Raw genomic sequence first — 20,576 nt, forward strand, 5'->3', positions numbered from 1 at the left:
CGAAAAGTTAAGAGAATTGCAAGAAGAAATAGACAGTAAAACTATAATAGTGGGAGATCTCAACCTTGCACTCTCAGATTTAGACAAATCAAACCACAAAAAAATAAGAAAGAAATTTAAAAAGTAAATAGAACATTAGAAAAACTAGGTATGATAGACCTTTGGAGAAAACTGAATGTCAATAGAAAGGAATATACTTTCTTCTCAGCAGTTCATGGATCCTATACAAAAATAGACCATATATTAGGAAATAAAGATCTCAAAATTAAATGTAGGAAGGCAGAAATAATAAATGCCTTCTTCTCAGATCACAATGCAATAAAAGCTACATTCAGTAAAAAGTTAGGGGTAAATAGACCAAAAAGTAATTAGAAAATGAACAATCTCATCTTAAAGAATGACTGGGTGAAAGAGCAAATTATAGAAACAATTAATAATTTCACCCAAGATAATGACAATGATGAGACATCATACCAAAATCTGTGGGATGCAGCTAAAGCAGTAGTAAGGGGAAATTTTATATCTTTAGAGGCTTATTTGAAGAAAATAGAGAAAGAGAAAATTAACAAATTGGGCCTGCAACTTAAAAAGCTAGAAAAAGACCAAATTAAAACCCCCCAACCAAAAATTAAACTTGAAATACAAAAATTAAAAGGAGAAATCAATAATATTGAAAGTAAAAAAACTATTGAATTAATAAATAAAACCAAGAGTTGGTTTTATGAAAAAGCCAATAAAATAGATAAACCTTTGGTAAATTTGATCAGAAAAAAGAAAGAGGAAAATCAAATTGTTAGTCTTACAAATGAAAAGGGGGATCTTTCCACCAATGAAGAGGAAATTAGAGAAATAATAAGGAGCTACTTTGCCCAACTTTATGCCAATAAATTTGATAACTTAAGTGAAATGGATGACTTCCTCCAAAAATATAGGCTCCCTAGATTAACAGAGGAAGAGATAAATTGCTTAAATAGTCCCAATTCAGAAAAAGAAATAGAACAAGCTATTAATCAACTCCCCAACTAAAAATCCCCAGGACCAGATGGATTCACATGTGAATTCTACCAAACATTTAAAGAACAATTAGCCCCAATGTTATATAAATTATTTGAAAAAATAGGGGATGAAGGAGTCCTACCAAACTCCTTTTATGACACAGACATGGTACTGATACCTAAACCTGGTAGATCGAAAACTGAGAAAGAAAATTATAGACCAATTTCCTTAATGAATATTGATGCTAAAATCTTAAATAAGATATTAGCAAAAAGACTTCAGAAAATCATCTCCAGGATAATACACTATGATCAAGTAGGATTTATTCCAGGAATGCAGGGCTGGTTTAATATTAGGAAAACTATTAATATAATTGACCATATTAATAATCAAATTAATAAGAACCATATGATCATCTCAATAGATGCAGAAAAAGCATTTGACAAAATCCAACATCCATTCCTACTAAAAACTCTTGAGAGTATAGGAATAAATGGACTATTCCTTAGAATAATCAGAAGCATATATTTAAGACTGTCAGTAAGCATAATATGCAATAGAAATAAACTGCAACCTTTCCCAGTAAGATCAGGAGTGAAACAAGGTTGCCCACTATCACCATTACTATTCAATATAGTACTAGAAACGCTAGCCTCGGCAATAAGAGCCGAGAAAGAGATTCAAGGAATTAGAGTAGGAAATGAGGAAATCAAACTATCACTTTTTGCAGATGACATGATGGTATATTTAGAGAACCCCAAAGACTCTGCTAAAAAGCTATTAGAAATAATTCAAAATTTCAGCAAAGTGGCAGGATACAAAATAAATCCACATAAATCCTTAGCATTTTTATATATCACTAACAAAATGCAACAGCAAGAGATACAAAGAGAAATTCCATTCCAAACAAATGTTGAGAGTATAAAGTATTTGGGAATCCATCTACCAAAGAATAGTCAGGATTTATATGAGAAAAATTACAAAACACTTGCCACAAAAATAAAGTCAGATTTAAATAATTGGAAAGATATTCAGTGCTCTTGGATAGGCCGAGCGAATATAATAAAGATGACAATACTCCCCAAACTAATCTATTTATTTAGTGCTATACCAATCAGACTCCCAAGAAACTATTTCAATGACCTAGAAAAAATAACAACAAAATTCATATGGAAGAATAAAAGGTCGAGAATTGCAAGGGAACTAATGAAAAAAACTCAGAGGAAGGTGGTCTAAGTGTACCTGATGTAAAGCTATATTATATAGCAGCAGTCACCAAAACCATTTGGTATTGGCTAAGAAATAGACCGGTGGATCAGTGGAACAGATTAGATACAAAGGACAAAAAAGGGTACATCTATAGCAATCTAATCTTTGACAAACCCAAAGATACCAACATTAGGGATAAAAATTCATTATTTGGAAAAAACTGTTGGGAAAACTGGAGATTAATATGGCAGAAATTAGATAATGATCCACACTTAACACCATATACCAAGATAAGATCAAAATGGGTCCATGATTTAGGCATAAAGAGGGAGATAATAAATAGATTAGAGGAACAGAGGATAGTCTACCTCTCAGACTTGTGGAGGAGGAAGGAATTTATGACCAGAGGAGAACCAGAGATCATTATTGATCACAAAATAGAAGATTTTGATTACATCAAACTAAAAAGTTTCTGTACAAACAATACTAATGCAAACAAGATTAGAAGGGAAGTAACAAATTGGGAAAATATTTTTAAAAGCAAAGGTTCTGACAAAGGTCTCATTTCCAAAATATATAGAGAACTGACCCTAATTTATAAGAAACCGAACCATTCTCCAATTGATAAATGGTCAAAGGATATGAACAGACAATTCTCAGAGGAAGAAATTGAAACTATATCCACTCATATGAAAGAGTGTTCCAAATCACTACTGATCAGAGAAATGCAAATTAAGACAACTCTGAGATACCACTACACACCTGTCAGATTGGCTAAGATGACAGGAACAAATAATGATGAATGTTGGAGGGGATGTGGGAAAACTGGGACACTAATACATTGTTGGTGGAGTTGTGAAAGAATCCAGCCATTCTGGAGAGCAATTTGGAACTATGCCCCAAAAGTTAACAAACTATGCATACCCTTTGACCCATCAGTACTACTACTGGGCTTATATCCCAAAGAAATACTAAAGAGTGGAAAGAGACCTGTATGTGCCAAAATGTTTGTGGCAGCTCTTTTTTGTTGTAGCTAGAAACTGAAAGATTAATGGATGTCCATCAGTTGGAGAATGGTTGGGTAAATTATGGTATATGAAGGTTATGGAATATTATTGCTCTGTAAGAAATGACCAGCAGGAGGAATACAGAGAGGCTTGGAGAGACTTACATCAACTGATGCTGAGTGAAATGAGCAGAACCAGAAGATCACTGTACACTGCAACAACAATACTATATGAGGATGTATTCTGATGGAAGTGGAAATCTTCAACATAAAGAAGAGCCAACTCACTCCCAGTTGATCAATGATGGACAGAGGTAGCTACACCCAGAGAAGAAACACTGGGAAGTGAATGTAAATTGTTAGCACTAATATCTGTCTGCCCAGGTTACATGTACCTTCGGAATCTAATGCTTATTGTGCAACAAGAAAATGGTATTTACACACATGTATTGTATCTAGGTTATATTGTAACACATGTAAAATGTATGGGATTGCCTGTCATCGGGGGGAGGGAGTGGAGGGAGGGGGAGATAATTTGGAAAAATGAATACAAGGGATAATATTATAAAAAATATATAATAAAAAATAATAATAATTAAAAAACAGTCAAACAAAATCAAAAGATTAAAAAATAGAAACAAAATGTAAAATATGTCATTGGAAAAACAACTGACTTGAAAAATAGATTAAGAAATAAAAAATTAAATATAAGCATTAAATACATATAACATAAATAAAATAAAAATTATTGAACTACCTGAAAACCATAATTAAAAAAAAAAAGACATAGACAGCATAGTTCAAGAAAGTATCAAAGAATCCTAGATTTGGAGGGTAAAATCTACCTATCACCTTCAAAAAAAAATCCCACAATTAAGACTCCCAAGGATATTATAGTCAATTTCAAAATCTCTCAGGTCAATACTACAAAAAGACAGAAAAAAAATCATTCAATATCAAGGAGCCATAGCCAGGATTATACTGACTTCAGCAGCTTCTTCATTAAAAGAGCAAAGAACATAGATTATGATATTCAAGAAGGCAAAAGAGCTAAGATCGTGACCAAAAATTACCTACCCAGTAAAACTGAATATAATTCTTCAGAGGTAAAAAAATGATCATTCAATGAAATAAAAGGCTTTTAAGTTTTCCTGATGCAAAGTCCAGAATTGAACAAAAATTATGATTTTCAATTTCAAGACTCAAGAGAAGCATAAAAGTAAAAAGTGAAAATGAAAATCATGAGGCATTCAAAAAGACTAAATTTTTTACAAGATGATACTTAAAATTCTAAAGAACTACAACACTGTTAGTGCAGTTAGAAGTTTATATAAAGGATGTGGGCAAAAGGCAATTTTGAGGAAATCATATAAAAAATTAAGGAGTGAACAAGGATTACACTGGGAGTAGAAGAAAGGGAGAGATAGAATGGTATAAATTATCCACATGAAGAGGCATGAAATATTTATTACAGCAGAGGAGATGATGGGAGAATAAGCTACAGACATCACTTGAATATTACTTTCATCAGAATTGGCTCAAACTGGGGAAATATATACAATCAATTGGGTATAGAAATCTATCTTACCATAGAGAGAAGTAGAAGGAAAAAGGTTAAATGAAGGGAGCAAGGTGGAGAATAGGGGACTTATAAAAAGGAAGGGAAATTGGAGGAAATGATGGTCAGAAGCAAAACTTTGATGAGAAGTAAGGATAAATAAAGAATAAAAGGAAATAGAGAAAAGGCTAAACAGGAGGAAAATGGAATGAAGGGAAATATACAATAATGATAATTGTGAATGTAAATGGGATAGCAGAATGGATTAAAAAATCTTATAATATGTTATTTACAAGAAACATTTGAAGGATATACAGAGAGTTAATAGGGGATAGAACAATTTATTATGTATGCTTCAGGTGAAGTTTAAAAAAAACCCCACAGGAATAGCAATCATGATTTCAGACAAAGCAAATGTTCCATAGACAATCAAATAATATCAATACTAACCATATATGTACCAATTGATAAAGCATCCAAAATCTTAAAGAGAAATTAAGAAGTTACAGGAGAAAAAAGACGTACTTTCATACTAGTGGCATACTTCACTTTCCCTTCTCAGAATTAGATAAATCTAACCACAAAACAAAGAGAAAAGAAGTTTGGGAGATAAATAAAATTTTAGAAAAGCTTCCATAGAAAACTAAATGAGGATAGAAAAGAATACACCTTTTTCTCAGTGGTACATGACACCAGTACAAAAATTGACTATTAATTAGGGCATAAAACTTTCAAAATCAAATGTAGAAATAAAATATTTCTATAACAAAATATTAAAATATAATCTTTTTCAGATCATAATATAATAAATTATATTTAATAAAGGACAGTGATGAGATCGATTTTAAAAGTCACTGGAAAGCTTTGGTTGCATCCCATGAAGTTTGATATATTGTCTTATTGTTTTAAGTTTGTTCTTTTTAAGTTGTATCTAAATTGTCACTAGTTGAGTAGTGTTTTCTTGGTGAGGAAAGGAGAAATAAGACAACTAGTAGGTTTCAACTTCTTAAATTGTGTTCTCATAACAAGGTGGGGGTCCTATATGGGGTCTCGTAACAACACCATGGGGGTAACAAAATTATGATTTGTTATCAGGAACTGTTTGATCTGCATACCGATTTTATATACCTATATGCTTAGGGTCACGTAAAAATTTCTCAGTTGAAAAGGGATTATGATATGATATATAGTATTTTGATATACTTTCAATCTGGAAGTAGTAACCACTGGGCAGTGATTGTTTATTTTATTCAGTTGACAGATACTGTATAACATTGGTACTCTAACCCACCTAGAAGGCAGAGACCAGTAATTAGCACAATTCAGCTGCTCATTTCATGCCTCAAAGATGCTTACTGTTTATCTGAGTGATAGGGCATAAGATGTTACCCAATTAAGGTTCAAGCTATGGATCAACCTTCTATTGCCTAGACTATATAAAATCTTTTATCAAAAGCAATATGCTGTGGAATCCTAGGTGGAAAATGGATTTCTATTTATGGACATTAATAGTAAAAGTAACTAATGTAGAAAAGCTAAGTTTTAGGATTACATATTTTTACTGGGAGGTTCTCCCAACACCTTCATTTCAAAGATGAGAAAACTGAGATCCAGAGAGACTAAACAGTTTACTAAATGTAAATACATACAAATAGGGATCCTGGAACTGCATTAACATAATTTATCATCAAGTCCAATACTGGCCAATATATCATGCTCACTAATCTCAGAGTCATATGTGACTTAATATTTCTCAGTTGAGGGCGGAGCCAAGATGGCGGAGAAGAAACACACGACTCAGTGAACGTCCTCACTCCCTCACAACCAATTAGATAAATTAAGTCTCAAAATTAGCTCAGGACTGATAGATACCACAAGGACTGGAAGCACGACTTACCAGCTGAAGAGAATCTGGAGTTTCAACAGGAAAGGTCAGTTCTCAGGGGAGGAATAAGAAAGACCAGCACAGACGGTGGGGTAGGGGCACACTGCGCCCATTGCGCTGGGAAGGGCTCTGGGATCAGAGAAGCCACTGAGGTAAAGGAATCTGGCACAGGCTGTTAGCTCTTCTCTGCTAATTATTTAGCAGTTCAGAAGAGAAAGCCAAAATATTTTAAAACTCAGATTAGATTTCCCCCCCCCCCATCCTGGGGGGTGACTCAGCAAATCTCTTGGCACCAGGGGGTGTGGCCTCAGCTACCTCCTGAGAATAGTTAAGAGACTGACAAGTGGGTGGATACGGCCCAAGGCAACACACACTGCCTAGCTTAGCTGGAGGGAGTGGAACTCAGCTCCAGGAAGTCCCAGAGAAGCGGAACCTTTGAATTAGGGACCGCGGTTTCTGGCAGACACTTCCAGTTTGAGCGCAGGGGCTTCTCACGTCACCTGCTGCAGACATTCACTCCCCACCCGGACAAATAGGCTGGGCTTCTTGCTGTCTTCACTATTCTACGCCCTCGAAGCACAGTAGTGCTAATCACCTCTGAGGCACCTCCAGGGAGGGGGTGGGGAACTCTCTCCCAGAGCTCTATCTTAGCTAAGGCGCAGGAGCCGCTGCATCCATCCTGTCTGGGAGGAAGCTGGTAAAGAAGTAAATAATTTCCTACCCCAGGGACAGACCCCAAAACATTTTTTAAGTATGAGCAAAAAAGCTAGAAAAACTATAGATTCCTTCTATACAGAGAAAGAGCGGGTATCCAACCCCGAGTAAGTTAACAGCAAAGATTCAGAAGATAACAACCTAAAGGGGAACGATTCCTGCCCCCCATCACATAACTCTCTCCTAGAAGAAGCTCTTAAAAAATTGAGGGAGATCGAAGAAAAATGGGGAAAAGAAAGGGAAGTTATGATAGAGAATAACAACGTCCTGAAATTGGAGTTGGAAAAAATAAAGAATTCACAGGAGATGCAGGGAAACAAAATTAGTGAATTAGAAAAGGTTAAAAAATCACAGGAAAGTAGGATTTCTGAATTGGAAAAGATAAAAAAGTCTCAAGAAAATAGAATTTCTGAATTGGAAAAAGAAAATAATTCTCAAAAAAAAAAAAATTAGGGAAATGGAAAAAAATTCAATAGAGCAAAATAATTCATTTAAAAACGAAATTGGGCATTTACAAAAAGAACTAAAAACTGTGAAAGAAGAAAATAACTCCTTAAAAGTCAGGATGGAACAAATAGAAATGAATGATTCACAGAGAACCCAAGAATCAGTCAAACAAAACAAAAAAAATGAGAAGCTGGAGAACAACGTCAAATACTTACTGGGAAAATCTATAGACCTGGAAAATAGATCTAGGAGAGATAATCTGCGGATTATTGGACTTCCAGAAAACTATGACCAAAAAAAGAGCCTAGATTCTATTTTACAGGAAATTATCAAAGAGAACTGTCCAGAGATAATAGAAACAGAAGGGAAAGTAGATGTGGAAAGAATTCATCGAACTCCTTCTGAAATAGACCCTAAAAGAACACCACGGAATATTGTGGCTAAGCTGCAGAATTACCACACAAAGGAGAAAATCCTGCAAGCAGCTAGAAAAAAACAATTTAAATACCAAGGTGCCACAATAAGGGTCACCCAAGATCTGGCTGCCTCCACATTAAAAGATAGAAGGGCCTGGAACCTGATATTCCGTAAGGCAAAAGATCAAGGACTGCAACCAAGAATGAACTATCCAGCTAAGTTTAGCATCTTTTTCCATGGAAGAAGATGGTCATTCAATGAAACAGAGGAATTCTATATGTTTCTAAGAAAAAAACCAGACTTAAACAAAAAATTTGATCTACATCCACAAGACTGAAGAGAAACAGAAAAAGGTACACAGAACCCTTGAGAACTGTAACTCTGTTGTGGGTATATAAAAAATACTCAAGGATAATTTGATTTTACTGATATAAAAGAAAAAAAGGGGGGTGTAGTAAAGGGAAGGAGTGATAAAAAGAGGGAAACTACATCCCAGGAAGAGACATAGAAAATACACCATATCTGAGGGAACTTAGTGAGGGGGAGAATCATTGTGTGAATCTTACTCTCATCAGAAGAGGCTCAAAGAGTAAATAATTAACATATTTGTTTTTCAGAGAATTTTCTCTCGCCTCATTAAAAGGGGGGAGAGGAAAAGGGAAAAGGAAAAGGAGAATAAGTGAAGGGACTTGGAGGGAGGGGGGAGGGATCCTAAAAAAAAAAAAAAAAAAAAAAAAGAGGGAGGGTTGCGCGTCACAAGGGGGGTCTGTAAATTAAATATCGGGGAGGGGGATCAGGGGGGTCAAGGGAAAAAAGCATAATCTGGGGATAATACGATGGCAGGAAATACAGAATTAGTAATTTTAACTGTAAATGTAAATGGGATGAACGATCCCATCAAACGGAGACGGATAGTTGATTGGATCAAAAAGCAGAACCCTACAATATGTTGCCTACAGGAAACACACTTAAAGCAGGGAGATACATACAGAGTAAAGGTAAAAGGTTGGAACAGAGCCTATTATGCTTCAGGTAAAGCCAAAAAAGCAGGGGTAGCTATCCTTATCTCAGATCAAGCAAAAGCAGAAGTAGATCTCGTTAAAAAAGATAAGGAAGGAAACTATATCCTGCTGAAAGGTAGCATAAATAATGAAGCCATATCAATACTAAACATATATGCACCAAGTGGTATAGCATCTAACTTTCTAAAGGAAAAGTTAAGAGAACTGCAAGAAGAAATAGACAGTAAAACTATAATAGTGGGAGATCTCAACCTTGCACTCTCAGATTTAGACAAATCAAACCACAAAACAAACAAGAAAGAAATTAAAAAAATAAATAGAACATTAGAAAAACTAGGTATGATAGACCTTTGGAGAAAACTATTTTAATGACCTAGAAAAAATAACAACAAAATTCATATGGAAGAATATTTGGTATTGGCTAAGAAATAGACCGGTAGATCAGTGGAACAGATTAGATACAAAGGACAAAAAAGGCTACATATATAGCAACCTAATCTTTGACAAACCCAAAGATACCAACATTAGGGATAAAAATTCATTATTCGGAAAAAACTGTTGGGAAAACTGGAAATTAGTATGGCAGAAATTAGATATGGATCCACACTTAACACCATATACCAAGATAAGATCAAAATGGGTCCATGATTTAGGCATAAAGAGGGAGATAATAAATAGATTAGAGGAACAGAGGATAATCTACCTCTCAGACTTGTGGAGGAGGAAGGAATTTATGACCAGAGGAGAACTAGAGATCATTATTGATCACAAAATAGAAGATTTTGATTACATCAAACTAAAAAGTTTCTGTACAAATAATACTAATGCAAACAAGATTAGAAGGGAAGTAACAAATTGGGAAAATATTTTTAAAAACAAAGGTTCTGACAAAGGTCTCATTTCCAAAATATATAGAGAACTGACCATAATTTATAAGAAACCGAACCATTCTCCAATTGATAAATGGTCAAAGGATATGAACAGACAATTCTCAGAGGAAGAAATTGAAACTATATCCACTCACATGAAAGAGTGTTCCAAATCACTACTGATCAGAGAAATGCAAATTAAGACCACTCTGAGATACCACTACACACCTGTCAGATTGGCTAAGATGACAGGAACAAATAATGACAAATGTTGGAGGGGATGTGGGGAAATTGGGACACTAATACATTGCTGGTGGAGTTGTGAAAGAATCCAGCCATTCTGGAGAGCAATCTGGAATTATGCCCAAAAAGTTATCAAACTGTGCATACCCTTTGACCCAGCAGCGCTACTACTGGGATTATATCCCAAAGAAATACTAAAGAGCGGAAAGAGACATATATGTGCCAAAATGTTTGTGGCAGCTCTTTTTGTTGTAGCTAGAAACTGGAAGATGAATGGATGTCCATCAGTTGGAGAATGGTTGGGTAAATTGTGGTATATGAATGTTATGGAATATTATTGCTCTGTAAGAAATGACCAGCAGGAGGAATACAGAGAGGCCTGGAGAGACTTAAATCAACTGATGCTGAGTGAAATGAGCAGAACCAGAAGATCACTGTATACTTCAACAACAATACTGTATGAGGATGTATTCTGATGGAAGTGGAAATCTTCAACATAAAGAAAAGCCAACTCACTTCCAGTTGATCAATGATGGACAGAGGTAGATACACCCAGAGAAGAAACACTGGGAGGGGAATGTAAATTGTTAGCACTACAATCTGTCTGCCCAGGTTGCATGTACCTTCGGATTCTAATGTTTATTGTGCAACAAGAAAATGATATTCACACACATGTATTGTACTTAGACTATATTGTAACACATGTAAAATGTATGGTATTGCCTGTCGTCGGGGGGAGGGAATAGAGGGAGGGGGAGTAATTTGGAAAAATGAATACAAGGGATAATATTATAAAATATATATATATATATATATATATATATATATATATATATATATAATAAAAAAAAATATTTCTCAGTTATCACACTTCCAGACCTGAAAATGTGGAAAGTGACCTATCAAATGCACTTTCCATGCAGTTGCAGAGAGAGTCCCTGTGGACCCTACAAGTAAAGCTATCATTACAATGGAGAACAAATTTTCAAAATTGCCTGTAATCACAAGAGGGTGATGAGTGATCCATGAGAAAACCAATCATATTGCTTCTCCTCTGGTCATAGTTTTATGAACACATAACTTGGGGATATTACTGTCAAGAAAGAGGAATGCTTTCTTCTTTAAATCATTGAATCATAGAACTATAAGGAAATTCAGAGATCACCTAATCCAACTCCCTCAATTTATGGAGGAGTGTTCTCCTCCATGTACAGAGGAATTTAACAGTTTTCTCTCAATATTTTGTCCCTTTCTCTCAGATTTATGTCATATTTTCCACCTATATAGGATTCTCTCATTTGACTTCAGTCACCAGCATAAGACTCGTTGTGATTCCTACTCTATTGATGTGTGGCAGGTTTATAGCTGCCTTAGTGATAGTCACTAGTCCCATTCCTGAAGTAGAGCACAGTATCCTATTTCACCCAGGAGTGGACTTCCTGGATTCTATATTTATAAAAGATATTTCATTTGAGGTTGCATGATTAAGAAAAGTAGGAGGAATGGTGTGATATATAAAATTGCATGCTCTTTTCCCAGTTTTGTTTTTCTTTTCTCAGACCTTTTCATGGATGATGCACATAATTATGATTTTATTTAGCCACCTTTCTGTTGTAGGAAGTTGAAGGACCCACATGCTAATCCTTTGGCTATAGCCTGTAGCAACACTTATCTAGTGAATTCAGAGCTATTGATTCTGGATCATTCACTATCTCCTGGGCTATTCTCTAGCTACAAAATCAAAGATCCCTTCATATCAGTTCTTTTTTCTCCCCCCCCCCCTTTTTTTTTCTGAGACTGGGGTTAAATGACTTGCCGAGGGTCACACAGCTAAGAAGTATTAAATGTCTAAGACCAGATTTGAACTCCTGTCCTCCTGAATTCAAGGCTGGTGCTCTATCCACTGCGCCACCTAGCTGCCCCCATATCAGTTCTTTAACAATTTCTCACTAGTATTGTTGAACCACACCTTGTGCCTTAATGGGGGGAGGAGATAAAGTATATTTTTCATCCTGATCTCTTATGTTGTCCTTTCCCAAGCAGCTCATATTTTGGAAATCTCATTATCCTACAATATTGAATTTGCCTGGTACTAACATCTCATCTGTACCCTTTAACTCTCTGATTAGATTTTCTTATTGGAATACAAAGCCATGGATTCCAGGATTTCATTTAAAGAGAGTGTTCAGCACAATTTTTCTCCTTTGCAATTCTTGGGAATTCTCTCATACTTCCATTCCACGTATCTTTCCTTTCCCTTCTTTCCAGTTATACTTATATCCCAAGTACTTACCTACAAAGCTGGGCATATAGTAGACAATAAATGTTTGTTGACTATCAGATCACAGATATCCATTGAAAATGAGGCTGATGTCTTGAGGGGGGGGGGTCATCAAATTTATCTTGTTTCCTCCTATTTGAATGAGTTCTTTGAGAATATGAACTGGCCTTGCCTCCCACTTATTTTTCCAGTGCTAAGTAAAAATGCTTGATACTTAAGGACTGAATAAGTGATTTTTCATTCATTCATTCAATAATTTTCTAAGTCCAGGGATGAAAAAGAAAATCCTCTCAGATTTTCCTGACCTAAGTTTCTAGAACCCAATTAGAACCTACCAATTCTCTGACTTTCACTTCAAAAACAAATTCTTGATGAGGGTAAGCCTTCATTTGTCTGTTTAGATCAACAAGCTTCATAGTTGGATTATGATTCAGCCTTCTCAGCTCTAGATTTTATCAGAGTGAACATCTCTTGCAAGGCAGTACTTTCACTACTTATACACTTATTTGTGATTGGCAGTATATTGACTCAGGAAAGATAAACTGAACTGTGTTAACATCTACTCCACAACATTTAGGAAGAGGCATTCCAACCCTTACTCTTTATACTCCTATGTTTATCATAGACTCTCAACTCACTCAACCCCAGTTGACTCTGGCTGATTAGAGTTCATCTACTGTCACTTTTCATTAATGTTCTAAGGATCACCCAAAAGGAATTTTGAGTTTTCTTTAGTATTCTGATACTATAGACTCACCCATCATTGCCTGTCAGCCAGACAGACAACTAGATTTTGGGGAAAAGTCACTACTGAGTTGATTTTAGTAAAAAAAAAAAAAGGTTTAAAAAAATCTCATCCCTAAAAGTCTTCAATATATTCTCCCATAAGCACATGCAAAGTTCACATGCAAAGAAAATGGATTCATGTTTGGGCAGTATGTATAGCAAAAGGGTAAGTCACATCTCCTAGTTATGAAAAGACTTTTTCTCCCTTTTGTGGGATCCTCATGAAAGTATCATAAGTCAGAGATTCATAATCATGTATATGCATGTGCATGTGCATGCATGTATGTGTGCCCATGTTTTGGACCCCTTTGGAAACCTAATGAAGCCTTTGCTTCTAAAAATACTGTCTTTTTAAAAAAAAATTATGATGAAATGAAATGCTAAAATTTAGTAACAATGAAAATAAAGATGTTATTTTGCCATTTAAATTCAAAACACCCTAAAATTTAAGTTCAAGCACCTTAGGATAGGTTAGATTAGGTTTTCCAACCTGAAGGCTTTTTGTCAGGTTCTTATAGAGCACAGAAGCAATCTTTTCTCAAAATGCCTGGTTTCCCACTTCTAGCACCATTGTGATGTAAACACAGTCACCCATCTTCTGGTGACATTATTTGGACACCTATGGAAAGTCCAAAATCTTCTATAATTTCTAAATTCATAAGGTCATTCCTTTGGTGAAAGAGGAGAAAGGAGACCCAGAATCTTTTTTTAATCTCCTTTCCACCATAAATGATTCCTTCTAAGAGCTTTGGCTTTTCCTCAGGGGTGACTCTGTCACTCAAATTCTAAAACAGGAATTAGCTTTCTATTTTAAATGATGTGTGTAACCAGTCCCTTTAATGAATCCCAAAACAATTCCTGTGAAGCATCATTTCATCCAAAAGCTTAAAGCATTCTTTGTTCTGGTCGCTCAGTTGTTTCAGTGTATGACCACATTTGAGATTTTCTTGGCAAAAATACTGAAATAGTTTGCCATTTCCTTCTCTAGTTCATATAGATGAGAAACTGAGTCAAGCAGGATTGAGTAGCTTATTCAGGATCACACAACTAGTATGTGTCTGAGACTGGATTTGACCTTAGGTAGATCTTGATTCCAGGTCCCAAACTCTATCCATTGAATCACCTGGATGCCTGAGCACTCTGCCTTTCTTATTTGGTTAGGTTGTTCTCACTTAATTTAAGGCTTTGGACTGGTTCTCACATGACCAAAGTGGTTATTTTAAATGTAGTAACTGAGTCAATTAAAAAAATAAAAATCTTTGCTATTCTACAATCCTTCTATACAATCACTAAAATATTATGTTAAAGCACAGGTCTGACAATGTCATCCTCCCTATTCAAACTCCAGTGGCTCCCTATTATTTCTTTGATAAAATAAAAGTCTTTAACCTCTTATTAAAGTTCTACAAATTTATTCCCCTCCACCGTTTACTTATTCAGTATTGTTCTACTTTAGTCTCCTCCAGGAAAACTAGAAATAAAGCATACTGATCTATCTGCTATTCCTCTATCTGTGCATTTTTGTATTAGCCACATTCCCTGACTAGAATATCCTGAGATAATTGAGGTGATTAGTTCAGCAAGTGATTAATTGTGGAAACTGAAAGAACCACACTGACTCTATCTTGTTAGTTAATTCTGGAGATAGCTCAATTCTCTTTCTATTCAATTATGTATATCACTTATCTTCTATAAGAAAACTATTTTCAATTTGTGGAAATTGAGAGTAAACTTTCTTGTATTGCTTGAACCTGGTCCTGTGTGGCTGGGAAGCTGGACACTTTTACCTGCTGCTTAGAGACCTTTAATTAATGACCTAGATTATATGACTAGCAACTCAGTTGAGTCTGAAAATTGATGCTTTTTCTCAGAGTTGTACATCTCAAGAAATCGTAATGTTTTATCTGAGAAGTGACCCCATACTGATCAATTAGATATCATTTAAATGTCCCTTTAATTGTTTACAGACATGTTGGACAAGTGGGATGCTTCTTTTTGTAAATTTAGGGAATTGCACCTATTTGTTTTCCCCTTCACAACTTGAAAAATCCTTAATCTTTCATCTCTTTGACCCAGCAATGCTACTACTAGGTCTGTATCCCAAAGACATTTTTAAAAAGATATTTAATATATTACAACAATACAGCAACTCTTTTCGGGGGTGACAAAGAATTAGAAATTGAGGAGATGCCTGCCAATAGAAAAATGGCTGACCAAGGATATGAACAGACAATTTTCAAATGATGAAATTGAAACTATTTCCACTCATATTAAAGAGTGTTCCAAATCATTATTGATCAGAGAAATGCAAAATAGGACAACTCTGAGATACACTACACACCTGTCAGATTGCCTAATATGACAGGAACAAATAATGATGAATGTTGGAGGGGATGTGGGAGAACTGGGACACTGATGCATTGTTGGTGGAGTTGTGAAAGAATCCAACCTTTCTGGAGAGCAATCTGGAATTATGCCCAAAAAGTTATCAAACTGTGCATACCCTTTGACCCAGCAGTGCTACTACTGGGCTTATATCCCAAGGAAATACTAAAGAAGTGAAAGGGACCTGTATGTGCCAAAATGTTTGTGGCAGCCCTTTTTGTAGTGGCTAGAAACTGGAAAATGAATGGATGTCCATCAATTGGAGAATGTTTGGGTAAATTATGGTATATGAATGTTAGCGAATATTATTGTTCTGTAAGAAATGACCAACAGGATGAATACAGAGAGGCCTGGAGAGACTTACATCAACTGATGCTAAGTGAAACGAGCAGAACCAGAAGATCATTATACACTTCAACAATGATACTGTATGAGGATGTATTCTGATGGAAGTGGATATCTTCAACATAGAGAAGAGCTAATCCAATTCCAATTGATCAATGATAGACAGAATCAGCTACACCCAGAAAAGGAACACTGGGAAATGAGTGTAAATTGTGAACATTTTTTTTTTGTTTTTCTTCCCAGATTATTTTTACCTTCCGAATGTAATTCTTCCTTTGCAACAACAACAACAACAAAATTCGGTTCTGCACATATATATTGTACCTAGGATATACTATAAGATATTTAATATGTATGGGAATGCCTGCCATCTAGGGGAGGGGGTAGAGGTAAGGAGGGGAAAAATTCGGGAACAGAAGGGAATGCAAGGGATAATGTTGTAAAAAATTACCTATGTATCTGTACTGTCAAAAATGTTATAATTATAAAATTAATAAAAAAAGAAAAAAGAAAAATGGCTGACCAAGTTGTGGTTTATGGTTGTAATGGAATATTATTGTGCTATAAGAAATGATAGATAAGATTTTTCAGAAAAACCTAAAAAAACTTACATGAACTGATACAAAGTGAGCAGAACAGTATAGATAGTAACTGCAATATTGCATGAGGATCAATTATTCTCATCAATGAAAACTACTATACATCTCAAGAGAAGGAACTGATGGAATCAAAATGCAGATTGAAGAATACTATTTTTGTGTGCATGCTTTTGTCTTTTTTGTGTGTACTATTTTCTTTCATAATTAGTTGAATATGGAAATAGATTTTACATAACTATATTGCATAAATCATATCAAATTGCCTGCCATCTCAGGAAAGGGGAGACATGGAAGAGAGGGAGAGAATTTGGAACTCAAAATTAAAAAAAACAACAAATATTAAAAATTGGTTTTACATGTAATTGGAAATATTAAAATATCTAATTTAAAAATAAATGCATATTGGTTGACTGAAGTATTAGTCTCCTTTAAGTTTTCTTTATCCTTTCCAAACTTTCAACTAACTCCTTTTCCAGGAGGGAACATCATGAGTAAAAACCAGCCTTAGTAAGTGCTTTGCTTAACAGTTGGGGTAGGACCTTTCATCTTAAAATCAAGTGGTTCAACTTCCCTCTCTTATTATGTTAGCACAGTTCTGAAGAGATCATAGGGTCTTTTCATTATTTAGAATGACAAGTGTTTTGGATTCTTAGAAAAGAAAACTGCCCCTAATTTTTTCCTAACATATCCTATAATTATTAATTGACATCAGAACAAACTTGTTGCTAAAAAAGAAAGAAAGAAAGAAAGAAGATGAAAAAAACCAATACCATCATTATTCTAGGTGTTACCTAACTTTGGGATGCATTGCAGTATACATAAACTATAGGAAATAACTAGTGAAGACTAAAACTGAAAACCCATATAAATCACCCACAAGACATTGGGATTTGCAGTATTTTATATTTGGAGCAGACAAAGGTTATTGGTATTTTTTTCAAGAGTGCTGGTCTAAAATAAGCAAATTTTGATGTGTAAATGAATGTATCAATCACCCAAATCAGATAAAAAGATAGACATTTCTTTCAGGAGTAAAGTGAGGAGCACTTTGTTTTGAAAGCTGAAATTTAACATATATGGATGTGGGTGGATTGAGGATGAGTGCCATCCCAATTAAAAGAAATGGCACAAGCAAAAAGAATATGATAAGAAAGGATGGGGTATAAATGGTATATAACAAATTACTTAGTTTAGTCTGAAACATAGTAAATGAGATAAATTAATATGGGATAAACTAGAATATGAGGTAGTATTAGGTTATAAAGGTCCATAAATACTAGGAGAGAGAAATTTGGATTCTATCCACTAGGAAATAGGAAGATGAAAAGTTTTTGAGATGAGTAATGACATAATCAGATCTGTATATAAGGAAGATTAATCTGCCAGTGTTCTGAAGTATGGAAGTGTGAGGAAGTGAGACTGGAGATTGAGAACTTGTTGTATATTCTTTCAAAGGTATTGTGCAATAATCCAAGAAGTGATAAAAAGTCTTTATTAGGATAGTGACAGCTGGAAGAGAAAGGAAGAGTTAGATGTGAGATTCAGGGCATCCCAAAAGACAATACAATTTTCACCTATTAAAACTTAAAATGGCATAAAGACTTTTGTAAAGTAAGGAAGTATGCTCACAAGATTAGGTTATTAAGAGAGGAAAGAGCCCAAAGTAAAATTGATTTTAAGTATTAAAAATAAGTGAATATTAGTGCAAGTAGCAGGAATGAGGAAGTCAGGAAAGCTACAATCGGGCAATAAACAAAATAATAACATCAGTTCAGTGTAACCTGAGTATGGGCTACCAATGAAATGTTGAGGTAGTGATGTCCAGTTGGTCTTTGGAAAATGCAGACCTGGAGACTGGGAAACATGTTAAAGCTAAAGACACAGAACTGAAAATTATTTTAGGAAAGATAATAGGTGAAGCTTTGGGAATAGAGATTTCCAAGAAAAGTGAATTTTAAAAGAGAAGACAAGAAGCAATCTTAAGGATCACCAACACTAAGAATTCCATAAAAGAAAGCCAGAAAGAGAAGGAGACAGAGAAACAATCACAGAAGCAGGAGGAGTAAACAGGAGAGTATGGCAGGACTAAAGGCAGGGAAGGAAAATGGTAATGCCACAAGTAATCCAAAGATGAAGATTCAGGAAAGTCCATGATATAAAAGTATTAGGTAACTTTTGAAAAGCCATTTTCTTTTAAAATGAATGACATTACTGTTGCATTTCTTTTTTTTATAATAGCTTTTTGTTTTTATTTTTATAAAGCTTTTTATTTTCAAAACATATGCACAGATAATTTGATAACACTGACCCTTACATAGCCTTGTGTTTCAGATTTTCTCCTCCTTCCCTCCATCCCCTCCCCTAGATGGCAGGCAATCCAGTATGTGTTAAACAAGTTAAAATATGTGTTAAATCCAATATGTATAAACATATTTATATAATTCTCTTGCTGCACAAGAAAAATCAGATCAAATGAACCAAATCAGTTCCAATAGAGAAGTAATGAACTGAACCAGCTACACTCAGGCAAAGAATTCTGGGAGTTGACTATGAACCACTACATAGAATTCCCAATTCCTCTATTTTTGTCTGCCTGCATTTTTTATTTCCTTCATAGGCTAATTGTACACTGTTTCAAAGTCCAATTATTTTGTACAGCAAAATAACTGTTTGGACATGTATACATATATTATATTTAACTTATACTTTTAATATATTTTACATGTATTGGTCAATCTGCCATCTGGGGGAAGGGATAGGGGGAAGGAGGGGAAAAGTTGGAACAAAAGGTTTTTCAATTACCTATGCATAATTTTTTTTGTAAAAATAAACACATAAATAAATAAATATAAAAAAGGAAAAAATCAGATCATAAAAAAGAAAGTAAGAAAATAAAATGCAAGTGAACAACAACAAAAGAGTGAGAATGTTATGTTGTGATCCACACTCAGTTCCCACAGTCCTCTCTCTGGGTATAGATGGCTCTCTTTATCACAAAATTGTTGGAACTGGCATCAATCTTCTCATTGTTGGAAATGTCACCTTTATCAGGACTGATCATCATATAGTATTGTCATTGCTTGTACAATGATCTCCCGGTTCTGCTCATTTCACTTAGCATCAGTTCATGTAAGTTTATCCAGGCCTCTCTAAAATCATCTTCCAATTATTTCTTACAGAACAATAATATTCTATAATATTCATATACCACAATTTATTCAGCCATTCTCCAGCTGTTAAGCATCCATTCAATTTCCAGTTTCTTGCCACTACAAAAAGGGCTGCCACAACCAGTTTTGCACATGTGGGTCCCTTCCCTTTCTTTAAGATCTCTTTGGGATATAGGCCCATAGAAACATTGCTGGGTCAAAGGGTATACATAGTTTGACAACTTTTTGAACATAATTCTAAATTGCTCTCCAGAATGGCTGAATCCATTCACAGTTCCACCAATAATGTATCAGTGTCCCAGTTTTCCCACATCCCCTCCAACATTCTGCATTATCTTTTCCTATCTTCTTAGTCAATCTGAGAGGTGTGTAGTGGTATCTCAGAGTTGTCTTAATTTGCATTTCTCTGATCAATAGTGATTTAGAACATATTTTCACCTGGAGAACATGGGAAATGGGGATATTTGATTTTGTTTATGTTTCTGGGAAGGGTAGTTCCTCAGAGGACCAAGAAGTAGTTTTAATTTCTTCATCTGAAAACTGTGTGTTCGTATCCTTCGACTATTTATCAATTGGGGAATGGCTTGAATTCTTTTAAATTTGAGCACCAGAGGGAAAACAAATCTATATAGTGATTAAGATAA

Source organism: Sminthopsis crassicaudata, chromosome 3 (genome assembly GCF_048593235.1).
Source record: "Sminthopsis crassicaudata isolate SCR6 chromosome 3, ASM4859323v1, whole genome shotgun sequence".
NCBI classification, from domain to species: Eukaryota; Metazoa; Chordata; class Mammalia; order Dasyuromorphia; family Dasyuridae; genus Sminthopsis; species Sminthopsis crassicaudata.